We start from the raw sequence: 19,513 nt of genomic DNA on the forward strand, positions 1-19,513 counted from the left end.
CTGCACCACCTTTCAGGAAGAAATGTGGTCTACCTGGGGGAGAATGGGCTTTGGGAAGGGACACACATTCTGGGAAGTAACCTCAGCACAAGGGAACCTGGCTCAGTGAATGCATCTAACATCCTGGGAAGCCTTGTACCCAGGCGAGATAGCACGTTCTTAACTTCATACTGATTTGTTCCCTTTTCTACTGTGAAAAGATTTTCAAAAAAATTACAAGCTACTTGGTAAGGAGGTGGGTGGCTGTTGCAGGCAGGGCAGTCATGTGCTGCCAGCTCACCCGTGTGTCGTAGCTTCTCCATCTGTGACTGCATTTGCTCCCAAATTCTTAGCCTCAACCCAAGTCAGTGGGCCTGTTAAGAAGGGCACTGAGGGCAGTTCGGTTATCTCCTTACCATCTCAAGGAGCATGAGTTGGGGTCAGGTCACACCAGGGTGTTTAGGAAGTGCTATATGAGCCTTTGCAAAATAATGGAAGTCATAGACTAAATGACCTTGGCCAAAGGGGGCCCGACTTCTAGGCTGACCTGCTCTTTTCTAGAACCTCTAGTTGTGTGTGAAAGGAATAAACGAAGCCCCCAAATCTCTCAGGTCTGGTAAACTCGAGCCACGAGGACACACGGTGCTTGTCCCTTGCCTGACCTCCCTTTGCTCCCTTCACCAGGAAGGCGCTGATGGTAGATGGCAGCTGGGGAGAGAGGGGGAAGGAGGGGGAGCGAGGGAGAACTCATGCCTGATGGATCCCATTAGGCTTAGTGTGCAAAGCAAGTTGAGATGAAGTAGCTGCTCTGGTATGCGTCCAAAACTGCTGTGCTATATTTAGTCGTCGTTCCCCCCCCCCCTTGCGCTTAGCCCCACGTTGTATACCCAGGCACCTGGATCGGCAGCAAAACATGGAACTGAGCCACACGTTTGTAAAACTGGAAGGAAGACCATTGATGCAGGGCTTGTTTATCGCTGACAGGGAAGGGGGACCTGGAATGTTAATGAGGCTGGCCCTCTGAAGCAAGCCTTCACAGTTAGCACAGAGTTCAAAGAAGAAGGCAGACTCAGTCATACTCCAAACAAATAGGAAGCGTTGATAGAGGGAAGGAGAAATCAATTATGCTGTCGCTGGCTTCCATGTCATTGTGTTGGAGTTGTTAGAAAAGGTAGGACAAGGACCAGATCTCCAAAGGCAACAAAGCCACATGGCCTTGAAGCCTAACGAGTTTGCCATGGCAACTGATGGAAATGAGCCTGCCGGGCACCAAGCAGGTGTGTTATCTTACAGAATAAACATACTACTCTGCACTCCCTGGTTTTTATAATAAAACCTGTGTTTGGATTACTTTTCCCCCCTCCTCTTTGTTACCAGGAGAAGTTGGCTGTTGCTCAATCAGCCCAGGGCTCTAGTGAGGGAAATGTAATCAGTGTTATCAAAAGGGCTGCTTTGGAAAATGCTGGCGCTTGGCTTGGCAGCCAGCCCCATGGAGTGGCAGCTGGGCCACAGGTACCTGTCTGGCCTTTGCCACCTTCACTGCGATGCCCTGCACAGAAAGCTGCTTGTTCACGCACTCATCCAGGCGGAACGGCTCACGCTGGCAGTTGAAGGCTGCATTCTTCAGAGGAGAGAAGGAACGTGGTGGGTAGGTGAGCCTGGGACCTGACCAATTTTCAGCATCGGAGTTATCTGGGAGATGGGCCAAGTTCTTTGAGTTCAGGGATTAATAGATTCTATCTTCCAATCTTCTTACTTGAAAATTTAGAGAGCTGCTATTTCCCTGAACTTTAAATCCCTCTCAAATGGGCTCTGGGGTGGTAGATTCTTGTGCCTGGAATGTACACAAAATGTAGAGATTTTATGAAATCCTCCCAAGATTAAAAAAAGAATAATAAAAGCAGATTTTGTATGGTTATGAGTAATGACAAAGTAGAAGAGTCATCTTTTTATTGTTCTCACATGTGATTAAAAGAAAACTCCATTCTAGCTTAAAATTGATTTCCAAAACAAGGTGATCATTCATAGTGGGTTCCTAGAACATAGGCAGTTTCTAAATGAGATTTGTGGTAAAACAACTGAACTGAGGAGGACTTGTGAAGCCAGGCCAGTTACACTTAAAATTTCTAAACAGCAGTTTATATTCAGTGGCACTGAAACCTCTCACATGTTTCTGTTTCCTCTTTTCTCTCTCTCAAGTACCTAACAAGATACCCAGCACCACCACTCCTGTGCTTCGTTAAGCCCTACCCTCTGAACAATGCTCTCACAGCACCTTCACCAATCATTTACCTTGTACCAACCTCTGAAGAGAGAATGGCTCTCTGAAGAACTCACTCAAGTGGCTGGTTCAACTAATGCGGCAGTGGAAAGGGTTTACTGTGCTAAACCTCCCTCACCAAGTTCACTAACCCTCCCTCCTTTGATTTCTAGTATCACCATGTGTTCCTCACTCAGATTGCGCTGACTCCTCATACCCACTTGTCAGGAGTGTAACCTGTTTTCCCAGCCCTCCATGGGTTCTCATTTCCAAAACCAAGTCCATTGCTATTGAGTTGATTAGGACTCAGAGCAACCCTCCAGCAGGTTTCTAAGACTGTAAATCTTTCTGGAAGAAGGCTGCCCATCTTTCTACTTCAGAACACCTGATGGATCTGAATAACTGGTTTTCGATTAGCAGTACAACACGTAAAACACTGTCACCTGTGCTCTTCTCTGTAGGTTCAAACTCATTGCTGAGGAGATGGAGCCAACTCATACCTGACCGTCCAGTGGGTTTTCTGAGGCTGTAAATCACACAAAGGAAATGACCCATCTTTCTCCCGTGGAGCCTCTGGTGGGCTTGAACCAGCAGAGAGGTGTTGCCTTCGAGTTAGCAGGGAGACTCCTTATGAACCAGGCCGCTAGAGCTGCTTTCTCAATAGGTTAAAAGTTGATAGTTTAGAAGGAGAGCAGGGTGTTGGCATATTGATGGAAATCACAGCTGACATTTTAACAGGATGATTTTTTTTTCATGAAAATATTACTGCGAGGGGGACCTGAATAACAAACCATTAGCATTTGGCCTTAAAAAAAATTACCACGAAATATTTGTAAAAGCAACATTATATTTCATTTTCACCCAGGCCAAATCAAAACAGCTAGATCACAATGTCCAACCTCAGTAAATTAGATTCATGTGCTACAGTAAGGAGCACCCTCAAATATTTCCTGAAAACATTACAACTCTAACAATTAGCAACTGGCATTAAAAAAGAATGCCCTTTATCATCTGGAAAAGGTTAAATCATGTTCCTCTGCCCTGTTCAAGAAGGCAGTTTGCATGTATTTTGGTTGCTGAAAGTGAAGATGACTTGAAGCACTTCCTGAAAAAGATCAAAGGCTACAGGCTTTACTGTGGATTAAACCTCCCATCTCCCTACCCAAGGTGGGGCTTGGCTCAGCCTGCCCTGCATGGGCCAAATGAGGGCCTCAGGATAAAGGACAGGCCTGACAGATGTAAAGATAGAAGTCCTCTGGGCAAAGACAGAGCCAGTGACGTGATTAGTTGGGGTATTCCATATTGTGTCTAATAAATGGGTCCATCTTACATACTTTGGGCATGTTTTTAGGAGGGGCCTGTCCTTGAGACGGACATCATTCTTTTGAAAGGTTAAGGGTCAACATTAGAGAGGAAGACCTTCAACAAGATGCATCGACTGTAATAATGAGCTCAAGTGTGTCAGAGACGGTGAGGATTGTATGGGATAGGGCAGATCCATTTTCCATAAGAGCTCTGTGAGTGTTCATTGACTTGACTGCACATCACAAAAACAACAATGCACATCTAATTAGAGCTGGCATCTGGATGCCAGAGAAGGTGCTATGAGGTGAGCTCAGGTGGTTTAAAGTGGAGTAAGAGGGTATTTGCATATTCAGGCTTTGAAAATTCAAGATTGTTAGGTACTCCAAAAGGAAAAAAAAACCCATTTGCCATTGACTTGACTCAACTCATACCACCCAGTGTGTGCCAGACTAAAACTGTGCTCCAAAGAGTTTTTAGCAATTGGTTATGGGAGTCTTTTCTTTCAAGATATTTTTGTTGTTTTTAGGGGCTGGTGAGTTGAGCATGACTTGTAGTGACCCTATGAACAACAGATCTGAATCTTGTTCTATCCTGTGCCAACCTCACAATCTCTGATACACACTCAAACCCACTGCTGTAGTCACGCTAAGTTCATCTACCTGGTTGAGGATCTTCCTCTCCTTCACCCTCCACCTTTCCAAGATTGATGTCCTGCTCGCAGGAACAGTCTCTCCTAGCAATATAGCCAAAGTATGTGAGACGAAGCTTCACCATTCTTGCCTCCAAGGAGCACTCTGGCTGCACCTTTTCCAAGACCTGTTTGTTCTTTTGGAAGTCCATAGGATATTCAATACTCTCCTCCAAACCCACAACTTAATGGCATACATTTTTCTTCTGACATTCTTATTCATTTTCCAGCTCTAAGATTGAAGAGACCATGGTCTGAATCAGGCACACCTTAGTCTTTAAACTAACATCATTGCTCCTCAGTAATTTGGAGAGGTCCCTGAGTCTCCAAGCACCTTTGGGTTAAATGAAATGCCCAGTCTTTTAGTTAGCAGCTGTCAGTGTGATTTTCTTTGAAAAAAACCCACACAAAACACATTTAGTTATAAGAGGCTAAGCACTAAATTGTTAGTCTTACCATGCTAACATTTCTAAGCAAACTGCCACTCAAAAGCTAAACCCAGGAATATTAGGAGTGAGAGTTAAGCAACACTCAAAGCAGCTCACAGATCAGCAACCAATCTCCAATTGGTTATTGACTTAAGGCTTAAGATCAGGAAGGGTGTGTGTCAGGATTGTACCCTTTCCCCATATTTATTCAATCTGTATGGTGTGCAAATAACTAGCAGAAGCCAGGCGCTATGAAGAGGAGTGTGACATCAGAATTAGGGAAAGACTCATCAACAACCTGTGTTATACTAATGACATGACTTTGCTTGCTAAAGTGAGGGGAATATAAACACTTGCTGCAGAAGATTGAAGACTACAGCCTTCAGTATGGATTACATCTCAACATCAAGTGGGCAATGATCTGCATCACAGAACCAACAGTCAACATTTTGATAGATGGAGAAAATATTTGAACCACCAATAATTTCATCTTGCTTAGATCAGCAATCAAAACCCGTGATACCAGCAGTCAGAAAATCAGGAGGCATATAGCATTGGACAAGTGTGCTGTCAGGGACCTCTCCAAATTACTGAAGAGCAATGATGTCAGTTTGAAGACTAAGGAGCACTTGATTCAGGCCATCAAGTGGTGCTGGAGAAGAGTACTGAATATCCCATGGACAACAAAAGAACAAACAGATACATCCTGGAAAGGGTACAGCTGTAGTGTTCCTTGGAGGCAAGAATGATGAAGCTTTGTCTTTCATACTTTCGACATGTAGCTAAGCAAGGCTATTCCTTGGAAAGGGACATTATGGTTGGATAAATGGAGAGTTAGCAAAGGAGAGGAAGACCCCCACTGAGACTTCAGCAATGGATTCTAGCGTTTCACAGATGGTGAGGATGGCACAGGATAGGCTGGCTGGTTTTAGGGTTGCTGTGAGCCATACTCAACTCCATGGCACCTAACAGCAGCAGTAACAACAATGTGCAGGCATTTGATTGTGTGTATCATAACAAATTATAGCAAACATTGAGAAGATTGGGAATGCCAGAACACTTGACTGTACTTATGTGAAACCTTAGACCTAAACCTACACCTATACCGTAACAAGAGGCTGTTGTGTGAACAAGCAAGGGAACACTGCTTTGTTTAAAATCATGAAAAGTGTGCGTCAGGGTTGTATCTATTCTCCATACCCATTTAATCTATATATGCTGAGCATATGCTTTTCGAGAAGGTAGACTCTGAAGAAAAGTGTGGCATCAGGATTGGAGGAAGACTCATTAATAACCTTTTTTATGCAGCTGATACACGTTTGCTGAAAGTAAGGAGGATTTGGAGCACTTGCTACTGAAGGCTGCAACCTTCAATGCAGGTTGCATCTCAACATCAAGAAAAAAAAATCCTTGCCACTGTGATGACAGGCAATATCATAATAGACATGAGAAGAAAAGGTCTGAGACTGTCAATGACTTCATCTCACTTGGATTCACAGTCATTATACTTGGTACCAGTAGTCAGGAGATCAGAAGATGTATTGTGCAGGGAAAGTCTTCAGTCAGTGATCTCTTCAAACTATTACAGTAATGATGACAGTTTGAGAACAAAGGTGAGCGTGATTCAGACCATGGTCTTTTCAGTCACTTGCTATGCATCTGAGAGCTAGACAATGACTAAGGATAACAGTAGAAGATGTCTTTGAGCTGTGGTGTGGGAGAGGAGTGCTGAAGATTCCATGGACTGCCCAAAGAACAAATATATATGTCTTGGAAAAGGTGCAGCCAGAGAGCTTCTTGGAGTCAAAGATGATGAAATTTCATCTCACATAATTTGGGCGTAAAGGTAGGAGAGGCTATTCCTTGAGAAGGGCATCATGCTTGGGGACCTGGAAGGACAGTAAATGAGAGGAAGACTCTCAACCATGTGGGTTGACACGGTGACTCCAGCAATGGTCTTGAGGATGTTAGAGATTGTGAGGATGATACGGAATAGGACTTATCAGTTGTTTATAGGGTTGCTATGAGTCATTACTTAATTTGACAGCATGTAACAACAAAATCAATGTGCAAGGCAAGAGTTTTACTTGTTATTATTGGGGATAATAATAAATCATTGATAACATTGAAAAGAATGGCAATTCTAGAACATTTAATCGTGCTCATATGGAAACTGTACACAGATCAAGAAGTGGTCCTTCCAGCAGAAGCTAGGGATACTACGTGTTTTTTTAAAATCAGGGAAAATGTGTATCCTGGTTGTAGCCTTTAATCCTGTTCAAGAGGATTTTTGGGATGATATCAAGTTATGATCCATGAAGAGAGCAAAAGTTCATTACAAAGAGGAGAAAGAAAAACCCAAAATGGAGGTCAGGCTATGAAATTTGCATTTGTGCATTGAGAAGCAAAAACAAAGAGAAGAGATATTGAAGTAAAAGAGCTAAACATAAGATTTCAAAGAGCAGCTCAAGAAGACAAAACAAAGTATTATAAAAGAATGTGCAAAGAGTTGGAGAATAAAAAAGGAAGAATTCACTCTGCATTTCTCAAGCTGAAAGAACTGAAAAACAAATTCAAGCCTCAAGTTATAATACTAAGAGATGCTATAGACAATACCTTGAATTATCCAGGGTGCATAAAAGGAGTTTAAAGGAATACAAAGTCATTGTACTAAAAAGAAGTGGTTGACAACGAAAAATTTCGGGAAGTACCATATGAACAAAGGCCAGTGGTAATAAAAGAAGATGTTTAAGCTGCACTGGCATTGGCAAAAAATGTAAGGCTCCAGAGGAATCAACGAGACACCAATTGATATGTTTCCGCTAACAGATGCAGCCCTGGATATGCTCACCAATCTATGCCAGGAAATTTAGAGGACAGCTCCCTGCCTGACTGGAGAAGATACTTACTTGTTCCCATTCCTGAGAAAAGGACCAAATAAGGTGTGGAAATTATTAAACAATATAATTAATACTACATGCAAACAAAATATTGCTGAAGAACATCCCCAAGCGGCTACATCCAAAAAATGGTACATTTATAGAGAATTGTTGGAAGTTTGAACTAGGTTTAGGAGAAGCTGTGCCACCAGGGATATCATTGTTAATGTCAGATGGATCATGGCTGAAAGAAGAGAATTCCAGAAGAATGACTGTTTGTGTTTTATTGACTATGAAAAAGCATTTGACTATGTAGACCATTTGGAAGGAGGAGTGGCATCCACTTCTGTAACAGCTTGCCTCCAGAAACCCTATGAACCTGGAGAGAGGATGAAAGACACCCAAGTGTTGAGGACTCTCCTTCATAGGGTCGCTATGAGTTGCCTGCGACTTGATGGCACTTAACAACATGTAGACCATAACAAATTATGGCTAACACTAAGAAGAATGGGAAAGCCAGAGCACTCAATTGTGCTCATATGAAACCTAGACCTAGACCAAGACGCTGTGGTACAAAAGGAGCAAGGGAACATTGGTTTAAAATCAGGAAAGGTGTGTGCTTTCTCCATCCCTATTCAATCTGTACTGAGCAAATCATTTGAGAAGCTGCAGTTGAAGAAGAATATGGTAACAGGGTTGGAGGAAGACTCGGCAACAACCTACATCATACAGATGCTACAACTCTGCTTGCTGAGAGCAGGCTTGGAGGACTTGAAGTGCTTGCTGCAGAAGATCAAGGACTATAGACTTCAATATGGAATTAACCTCAACATCAAGAAGATAAAAACCCCTACCACTGCACCTTTAAGTAACATCATGATAAATGGAGAAAAGATTGAAACTGTTAACAATATCTTCTTACTTGAATTCACAATCAATAGCCTTGGCACCAACAGTCAAGAGAACAGAATAAATTTTGCACTGGGCAAGTTAGCTGTCAGGAACATCTTCAAATTACTGAAGAGCAATGATGCCAGTTTAAGGGTGAAGGTACTCCTGATCCAGGCCAGGGTCTTTCAATTACTTGCTTTGCATCTGAGATCTGGACAATAAATAAGGATGACAGAATTGAATTGTGTTGGAGAAGAGTAATGAATATCCCATGAACTGCCAAAAGAACAAACAGATATGTTTTGGAAAAAGTGCAAAGAGCGCTCCTTAGAGGCAAACATGGTGAAACTTCATTATGTTTGGAAAGGTGGAGAGTCAGCTAAAGAGAAGTCCCCCAACAATATGGAGTGACACTGTGACTGCAGCAGTGGGCTCTAGTATAATAGAGATGATAAAGATGGCAATTGATAGGATCATCTTTAGATTTCTTGTTCATAAGGTTACTATGAGTCATACTGGACTCAACAGACCCTAACAACAAAGTTCAATCTGTATGGTGAGTAAGTAATCCAAGAAACTGGCTATATGAAAAATTTGGCATTAAGATTGGAGGAAGATACATTAATAACCTGTGATAGTAGGTGACAACACTTTGCTTGATGAACATGTAGAAGCTTTCTAACACTGAAGAAAATAAGACTTTCTAGCCTTCAGTGTGGATTAAAACTCCTCACAACAAGACCAATAAACATCGAGGAAAATTTGAAGTTGCCTAGAATTTCCTTTCATTTGACTCTAATCAACATTCCTGGAATCAGCAATCAGTAAAGCAAATGACATTTTGCACTGGGCAAACTGGCTGTCAAGGACCTCTTTGAAGTGCTAAAACGTGAAGATTTAACTTTAAAGATTAAGGTATGCCTGGCCCAAGCCATGATATTCATATGCATCTAAAAGTCAGACAATGACAAAAAAGACCAAAGAACTGATTGATGCCTTTGAATAGCGATATTGGCAAAGAGTGAATATAGCCATGGATTACCAAAAGAACAAACAAATCTGTCTTGGAAAAAGTGTGGCCAGATTGCTCCTTAGAAGCAAAGATGGTACACTTTGCTTACATATTTTAAGCATGTTATCAAGAGGATCCAGTCCCTGGAGGAAGACATTATGCTTAGAAAAGCAGAATGTTAGTGGAATGGGAAGAAAACCCCAAGAAAATACATTACCACAGCAACAATGGACTTAAGCACACCGGAGATTGTAAGGATGGAACAGAGCTTTATTCTTTTGTACATGGGATCACTATGCGTCTAAGCCAATTTGACAGTGTTTAAAATAACAGTAGTGTATGTAAGACAAGTAGCCCTGGTGGTAAAATGTAGGATTGTTAACGGAAAAGTTGGCAGTTTGAACTGACCAGCTATATTGTTTGGGAAAGAAATGGACTGTCTCCTTCCATAAATATTTACAGTCCCAGAAAACGATGGAGGAGTACTATGCATTGGAATGAATTCAAAAGTGGTATAAATATATTGTTGTTATATGCAAACAAATATGCTTCAAAGGATTTGTAGCTGAAGAGCAAGGATGTCACTTTGAGGATAAATGTGGAACCTGACCCAAACTGTGTTGTTCTCAATGGTCTCATAATCATGTGAAAGTTGGATAATGAATAAGGAAGACCAAAAAAATAACTGATGCCTTTGAATTTTAGTGTTGACAAAGAATACTGACTATACATGGACTCCAAAAGAATAAGCAAATCATCACGTATGTTTTGGGCATGTTTTAAGGAAGGACCAGTCCCTGGAAGAGAACATCATTCTTGATAAAGTAGAGGGTCAGAGAAAAAGAGAGACTGACAAAATGACTGCAACAAACATGTTGTTGTTGTTGTTTAATGCCGTCGAGTCGTAGACGACTCATAGCGACCCTATGAACGAACAGCCTGAGCACTGTTTGTACATAGAGTTTCTGGAGGCAAGCCATTTTGGAAGTGGATGCCGCTCCTGCAACAAACAGCAGAGATTATAAAGACACGTTCTGTTGAATTGTAAGCAACTCAACAATACTTAACAACAACTTGTGCAAGGCTCAATGTTTGGCTTAGAGACTGATATAGAGCCTCCTGCTTTTCAATTATTTAAAATCTAGCTAGGAAGCTATGGCATAAACATGTGAAAAGATCATTAACCACTCAAAGCAGCATATGGCAAATGCTAAGGAAGTGAGCCTTTTTATTTTTTTTGTCTTTTTTTTTTTTTAATCCCTGACCCTCACATGATTCCAGGCTGAGCTTCCTACATTTACAGTCTCAAGGTCAGATCTTAAAAAAAACAGGTGACTGGAGATTTTTCCTAATAAACAGAAAACCTGCTCACCATTCAGCCTCACATGTACATTTAGATTGTAATGTCCAAAGCGCCTATAAATCACCTTATAAATGAGATCCGAGATTAGAAGACAGAATTCAGAAAATGGGCGAAGAATGTAAAAACCCCACAAATGAGCATATTAAGCCAGTAAATGACAATTCAGCCCACAGGCCACACACCAGCCTCTCTAGAAAGCATCCCAGATCCACAACACAAGAAAAACGAGACAGACAGTGATAAGGTGGTGTTCACATTACAACCTTTATGTGTGAAAGGCAAAAACATAGCTAGTGCTAGGATCAGCTAGGAGAGAATCTTCTGTATTGCTAAGTGGAGTCTGAAAAATATTTGAAGTTGAGCCTGTGGCTAAATATATGATTAACCGAGCAAAAAAGCAGAAAATGTTGGTACACTGGAATAAGCAAAGAAACTCTCTCTGTGAATTAATTGTGCCATCTCCTGAGTTGTCGTTGTTTTTTTTTTAAAATGTAGCAGAAAATACTGACCAAGTTGAAGTGTGTGATATGTTTTAACATGTTTTTTCATGCACATGACTTTTGTAGTGAGAAATACCTAAGTTTTCTTTTCAGTTTAAGTTAAGTGATCTTAAGCAAATTACTCCAATAGTCTCAGCTATAAAATTAGGGCAACAGAGCCAACTTGCAGGGAGGTTGTCAGAAAGAGGGAAAGTAAGTGGTATAACGCTTTGAGAATAATGTAGTGGTGTTAAGTGCCATCAAGATTAGTATAACTCAAAAACTCTATGAACAACAGTTCTGAACTTTTTTTCTGTTGCATCATCCTTGACGCATTTGAATCTGTTGCCACAGACACTGTATCAATCCATCTGGTTGAGGGTCTTCCTTTCTTTAGCTGACCTTGCTCCACCTTTCGTGATGTCACTTTCCAAGGAATAGCCTCTCCTCTGGTGGTCTAGTGTCAATAAGTGGTACTTCAACCCCAAAGGCAACTCCAACCAGCTGCTTCATGGGAAAAGGATGGACAATCTCCTTATGTGTGTTAATTGCCTCTGAAAACCGGCTGGAGGGTCAGCTAAGGGTCAGTTCTGACAACATTTCCAAAATATGTGAGACAAATCTTCACCAACTTTGCCTTCAGGGAACACTATAGTTACACTTTTTCCAAGAGATATCTGGTTGTTTTTTTTGTTGTTGGCAGTCCATGGGATATTCAACACTTATCCAAAAGGACAACTTAAATGCATGATTCTTCCCCTGTCATGTTTATTCAGAATGGCATATAATACAGAGTAAGTACTCACATGTTCTTGCTTTTCTTGTTTTCTATCTCATAATTAATGGTTGCTTATGGGAATTTTAAGTATTACCTTATTTTTTAAAAGTCAAATTGAAAATCCTAAAAAAAAAAAAATAAAGATACAAAAGCTTTTCATTTTTAAAATGAAGCCTTAGGCGAGGTCATCGTGAGGTCTTTTACACTTATGATTTCCATCTGGTTTTTCAAAGGAGCTAATCACCATAGTAAGTTTTCTCATTAAGGCCTGAAAGAGACAACAGCAGACACCTGAAACAATCACAGCATCTGGAGAGACCTCTCTTTTTTCTAATATCTTGCTAAGAAGGAGAGCTACCAGAAGCACAACTAGAAAGATTATACCAAAAACTTGGAAAAAGTTTGAAATTTAGTTTGGAGAGTCACAATAAATCTTCAAAAATATGATAATTTATTGGGAAGTATTTTAAAACTCATTTAAGAGGAAGTACACCCACTGCTCATTTACTGACATGTCTAGGTTCCAAAGAACAAATCGTTAAGCAAAAATCAGCATTATGCAGAAGTGAAGGAAGAGTATGTCAACTCACAAATGAAAGATGACTACATCATTACATAACTGCCAAACCACAGCATTATATAACTGCCAAACGATATCATTCCTTAACTGTCAAAACACTGCCAAACTGACACATAGGCTCACCCATCATAATCAGCGTTCCTCTCTTCTTGCACCTCAGTCAGTATTAATTACTACCAGATGCAAATCATCAATGTGCAACATAACTGGGTAATATAGATTGCATATTATTGTAAAAAATGTGAAATGTTGGACAATGAGGTACTCATAAGTGAGGAGTATAATGTTCATATCGTATCTATTATTTAAAAAGATATTTCGATTGGGACAACTGCTCTGCTTTTCTCTGGCCTCTGCTTCTTCAAGAAGTGAGGTATCAGTGTCCTCTGCCTTTGAATTACCTGGCCAGTATGGAAGAGGAGGATAGGGTTGGTTAAGCAAACATTTAAGCTGAAAGAGAGTAGGACTACCCTACAGAGTTTCCAAGGTTGTATATCTTTACGAAAGCAGCCAGCCACATTTGTTTTCCTCCTACGGAGTGGCTGGTAGGTCTGAACCACCAACATTTCTGTTAGCAACCAAGCTCCTGAGAGTTGCCATACTAGTTACTATTTATCACACTTCATGTTTTGTTTGTTTAAAGAAAAAAGTTATCTTGAAGCCCTCATATTGACTTAAGTTTTATTTATGTTATTCTTTAAATATATGCATACATATGATTGAATATACATTTTTATATTAATTTGTTGTAGTTATGAGTTGTCAAGTTGGCTACACCTCATAAAAACCCTATGAGTAACAGACAGATAGGAATATTGCCCTATCCTGTGTCATTATCACACTCTCCATTTTATTCCAGCTGTAAGTATAAAACAAATATGTTGTTCTTGTTGTTATGTGCCATTGAGTCACATGTGACTCATAGTTACTCATCTGCACAATAGCTCTGAACTGTGCCCTATCCCAAGCCGATCTCACTGTCTCTGAAATACCTAATACCGAGTTCTGGTGTCCCAGTGGCAAGAAGCTGCGCTGCAATCCCAAAGGCACACGGTTCAAGGCCACCACCAGCTGCTCCGCGGGAGAAGGATGGGCAATCTCCTCCTGTGCAATTAACAGCCTCTGTTGGTTCTGACTCGACAGTAAACAATAACATTGAAATACCTAATACCAATATCCCAGTAACTGTGTCAATCCATCTCATCCAGGGTCTTCTCCTATGTTGTCCCTCCACCCTTCCAAGCATGATGTTCTTATTCAAAGACTAGTCTCTCCTGGCAACATGCCCAAAGTATGTGAGATGTTTTTGTGTTGTGAAGTGCTATAGAGTCGCAGAAGACTCATAGCAACCCTATGAACGAAAGTCCTGGACACCTCCTGTATAACTTTCATCCTTTCTTCAGGTTCACAAGGTTTCTAGAGGCAAGCTATTGTGGAAGTGGATGCCACTCCTGCTTCCAAGCTTGTTTTAATCGCAGAGCTTCACCAAACACTGTCCATCATGGGTAACCATTCTCGCATTTGACTCATCAGTGTCACAAAATATGTGAGATAGAGCTTCAAAACCCTTACTTCCAAAGAACAACTTGGTCTCACCCTCTCCAGGACAGATTTGGAAGTCCATAGTATGTTCAGTACTCTTCTCCAGCACCACAACTCAAAGGCATTAATTCTTCTGTCATCCTTAGTTATTGTCCAGATCTCTGATGCATAGCAAGTAATTGCGAAGACCATGGCCTTCAGGCTCACTTAGCTTTAGACTGACATCATTGTTGTTCAGCAATTTGGAGAGGTCTCTTACAGCAGATTTTCCTAATGTGATTCATCTTTTGATTTCCTGATTACTGGTGCCAAAAGTGTTGATTGTGGAGCTGAGCAAACTGAAATTGTTAACAATCTCAATCTCTTCTTCATCTATCATGGTGCTGCCAATTGGCCTGGTGGTGAGACTCTATGTTTTCTTGATGTTGAGCTTCAGTCCATATTAAAAGCTGTAGTCCTTGACTTTCTGGAGCAAATGCTTCAGGTCCTCCTCAGTTTTGGCCAGCAAGTTTATGTCATCTGCACAACGCAGGTGGTTGATGAGTCTTCCTTCAATTCTAATGTCACATTCCTCATAAAGTCTAGACTCTGAATGATTGGTCCTGCATATAGATTGAAAAGACATGGAGAGAGGATGCAACCCTGATGTACTCCTTTCTTGATTTTGAACCATGCAGTGTTTCCCTGCCCTATTCTGACAACTGCTTCCTGTACAAGTATAGGTTTTTCATTAGTACTATTAAGTGTTCTGGGATTCCCATTCTTCTCAAGGTTAGATACAATTTGTTGTGATCCAACAACCAAATGCCTTTGCATATCCAGAATAAGAGCTGCATAGTAAAGTAGAATGGAAGGGGGCTGGGGAACTGTATAACAATGAAAGAATTTTTTTTTTCCAAAGAGAAAAGCGAACTGGGGTTGGGGGGGATAGGGAGCAGGGAGGAAAATGTGAAACAACGAATGAATGAAATTCCACATTCTCTATAAACTTTCATTAATATCGCAATTTAAAAAATGCCTTTGCATAGTCAATGAATAACAGGCAATCTTCTGATACTCTCTACTTTCAACCAAGATTCATCTGACATTGGCCATGATGTCCTTATAGCCATGGCTTCTTCTAAACCCAGCTTGTACTCTGGCAGTTCTTTGCTGATGTACTGTTCCAGCTGTTTTTGGACACTCTTCAATGAATGGTACTGGCAAAACTGGGCTGCTAAATGCAGAAGCTAAAACAGGATCCACATCTCTCACAATACACAAAAATCAACTCAAGGTGGATCAAAGACCATGGGGTAAGCCCCAAATCATAAAGTTCATCAGAGATAAACTGGGAACAAGCTTAGAAGGCCTAGTCTAGTCTTTGGCATAAAGAGACTGCCAAATATAGCCAGAAATGCACAATCTGGAGAGGATGAAATTGATGAATGAGACTTTGTAAAGATGAAATCCCTGTGTGCGTCAAAAACTTTTTCCAATAGAGTGAAAGGAAAACCTACTGACTGGGGGGAAAAAATTGGCAATACTATCTCAGACAAGGGTCTTATATCAAAAGTTTACAAAATCCTACAGGGCCTCCACCATAAAAGACTGATAGCCCAATTACAAAATGGGCAAAAGATATGAAAATAATTTTCACAGAGGAAGATATTGAGGTGGTTAATAGACACATGAAGAAATGCTCCAAATCATTGGCAATAAGAGAGATGCAAATCAAAACCACAATGAGGTACCATCTCACTCCAGCAGCAGTGGCAATATTTAACAAGACAGTAAGTAATGAATGTTGGAAAGGATGTGGCGAGATAGTGACTCTTATACATTGTTGGTGGGATTGTAAAATGGTACAACCATTCTGGAAGGCAGTTTGATGCTTCCTCAAAAAGCTGAACACAGATATTCTATATGGCCCAAGTATTCCACTGTCTGAAATATACCCAGAGAAAACGAGAACTGACGCAAAGAGACTTGTACACCAATGTTCATAGCAGTGTTTTTCACCATCACAAGAATGTGGAAAGTATAATATTTTTGATATCTTCCCACGGCTCATCTGGTCTTCATTCATTAGTGTTCAAGCCCTCAAATCTGAGATGGTTTTTTAATTCGGTGGGATAGACTCAAGGTCAAATTTTGGTTCTTGTGGATTTGATTTAATTTTCTTTAACTTCAGTTTGAACTTGCTTACTCGTAGTAGGTGGTTTGTTCCACAATTAGCACTTGGCCTACTTTTCACAGCTGATATTGAGTGTCTCCAATGATTCCTTCCTCAGATGTAATCAATCTGATTCTTGTGTAGACCATCAGAAGTCCATGTGTATACTTGCCATTTGTGTTTCTTATAAAAGGTATTTGCAATGAATAAATCATTGTACAAAATTCTATCATTCTATCTCCCAATTCTGTCACCAAGTCCACATTTTCTGACTATTGGTCCTTATTCCTTATTCCCAACTTTTGCATTCCAGTCACTAATTATTAGTAATACATCTTGACTACATGTTTGATCTACTTCCAATTTCAAAAATTCAAAGAAATCATCTCTTTCCTCTTCTTTTGCTCTGGTTGCTGATGCATATATTTGAATGACACTAGCATTAGCAGGTCTTCAATTTTTGTGTATGGGTATTATCCTGTCGCTCACAACATCGTATTTCAAGATAACTCTAGAAATGGTCTTTTTAACTAGGAATGTGACCTCATTTTCCCTCGCCATTTCATATCCAGTGTAATAGATCATATGATAGTCTGATTCAAAAGGTTCCATGCTAATCCATCTCATTTCACCATTGCCTAGAATGTCAATATTTATGTGTGCCATTTCTTCCTTGACAATGTCCAGTTTTCCTTGTAATAATGTTTTGTCATTTTCTTTGAATAGATGCTTTGTGCTCTGGTTAGGTTTATTCCTAAGTATTTAATCTCACGATTAACTATTGTGAAGGGTATATTTTTTCTTCCCCAGCACCAGTTCTGTATTCTCTTTGTCACTGTAGAGAAATCCAATTGATTTTTGTATGTTGATCTTGTATGCTGCCACTTCGCTGAATTGGCCAACTATGTCCAGTAGTTTCCTTGCTGAGTCTTTAGGGTTTTCAAAGTAAACTATCATATCATCTACACAGAGAGATAATTTTCCTCCTCTTTTCCAATTTGGATACTTCTTATTTCCTTCTCTTGCCTTATTGCTATTGCTAAGACTTCCAATACAATATTGAATGTTGTTGTTGTTGTTGTTGTTAAATGCTGTCGAGTCTCAGGCGACTCATAGCGACCCAATGAAGGAGAGTCCTCAATGCTACAATATTGAATAGGAGAGGTAATAGTGGGCATCCTTGTCTAGTTCCTGTTCTCAAGGGGAATGCTTTTAATCTGTCTCCATTGAGAACAATGTTGGCTCTCGGGTTTGTGTATATACAATTTATTATGTAGAAGAAATTCCCCTCTAATCCTATTTTTTGAGTGTTTTAATCAGGAAAGGCTATTGCATTTTGCTTTGTTATGTGATGCATTACATTGATTGTTTTTCTTATGTTGAACCATCCTTGAATACCTGTTATGAATCCCACTTGGTCATCGTGAATTACTTTTTTTATGCATCATTGGATTCTATGGGCCCGGATTTTATTCAGGATTTTTGCATCTATGTTCATGAGAGATATTGGTCTATAGTTTTCTATTTTGGTGGTGTCTTTACTTGGCTTTCGTATCAAGGATATATTTGTTTCATAGAATGAGTCTGGGATAATTTAATCTTTTTCTATTTTCTGAAATAGTTTATGTAGGATTGGTGACAGTTCCTCTGTGAATGTTTGATAAAATTCACTTGTAAAGCCATCTGGTCCAGGGCTTTTTTTTAGCTGGAAGCTGTTTTATTACCTTTTCAATTTCTTCTTTTGTAATTTGTCTGTTCAGGTGTTCAATTTCAGTTGGTGTCAGCTTAGGTAGGTTGTGAATTTCTAAGTATTTGTCCATTTCCTCTAGGTTTTCATAGTTGTTTGAGTATAATATTTCATAATATTCCAATGTTAGCCTTTTTATTTTCGTTGGTTCTGTTGTGATGTTGCCCATTTTATCTCTTATTCAGATTATTTGTGTCTTTTCTTTTTTTCCTTTTGTTACTTTTGTTAGTAGTTTGTCAATTTTTCAAAGAACCAACTCCTTGTTTTGTTGATGGTTTCAATTGTTTTTAAGTTTTTTATTTCATTTATTTCTGCTCTAACTTTTATAATTTCAGGTTTTCAGAGGGTGTTGTGTTTTCTTGCTGTTTTTTCAATTTGTTGGAGATGCTGGGTTAGCGAGTCAATAGTCATTTTTCCCTGCTGTTTCATATGTTTGCTTATTGCTATAAATTGACCTCTTATTACTGTTTTGGCTGTTTCCCAGAGGTTTTGGTAAGTGGTCTTTTCAGACAATGTCCAATTTTCTTACATTCATACTTCTCACATTTCATGTTACAATCACTAGTGTCTATTTGCAACTACTGCTTCTCCTTTGTGATTCCCAATATGACAGCTCAGCCTCTAGTGCCATGTCTACTAATAAATTCTAAATATTCTCTGTTCTACAGAGTTTTTGAAGGCCAGAAATTTTGGAAGTGATGGCCAGTCCTTCCTAGTCTGTCTTAATTTGAGTGCTCATCTTTAGAGCAGTATCTGGCAGATGCATATCTTTCCCATTACACAGCAAACCAATTTGATGTTGATCTTGCCCCCCTCTTCAGTGCTGGTGTACTGTTCCTGTCTTCTGCCCCATCCCATCAGCATCCCACTCCATTCCCTCTACTTGCCCTTCCAGCGTCTCTGTCCACCCGTCCCCTAGCCAATCATGGTATGATGGCTAAGGCCTATAGCCACCTCTGTATGCCCATTTCCTCTCCATTTCCCTGTAATGTTGGACCTCTGAGCAAATCCTGACACACACAATGTAAAATGACACATGTGATCTGGGGCTGTGCAGACAAGCTCAGTCTACGTTACCATATGTTGTTGTTGTTGTTGTTATGTGCCGTCGAGTCGTTTGCGACTCATAGCGACCCTATGTACAACAGACCTAAACCCTGCTCTATCCTGTGCCAATTGCACTGCCTCCAACACACCCATCCCGATTACTCCAGTCACTGAATCAATCCATCTCATAGAGGGTCTTCCCCTCTTGCACCGTCCCTCCACCCTCGCAAGCATGATGTCCTCTCCAAGGACCTGTCCCTCCTTGCAACATGCCTAACGTATGTCAGACAAAGCCCCAGAATCCTTGCCTCCAAGGAGTTGCTTGGTTTAATCCTCTCCAGGATGAATCTGTTTGTTTTCTTGGCAGTGCATGATACATT

The 19,513-nt window shown here is 40.3% G+C and overlaps 1 pseudogene; it reads right to left on the bottom strand.

The window, feature by feature from the left end:
- Window positions 1–1,417: 1,417 nt before the first annotated feature.
- The window catches only part of LOC102843438, a 66,483-nt pseudogene continuing 48,387 nt past the window's right edge, over window positions 1,418–19,513 (bottom strand).

This window comes from Elephantulus edwardii, unplaced genomic scaffold (genome assembly GCF_000299155.1).
Source record: "Elephantulus edwardii isolate Elephantulus edwardi_28Jun2011 unplaced genomic scaffold, EleEdw1.0 scaffold00002, whole genome shotgun sequence".
NCBI lineage: Eukaryota > Metazoa > Chordata > Mammalia > Macroscelidea > Macroscelididae > Elephantulus > Elephantulus edwardii.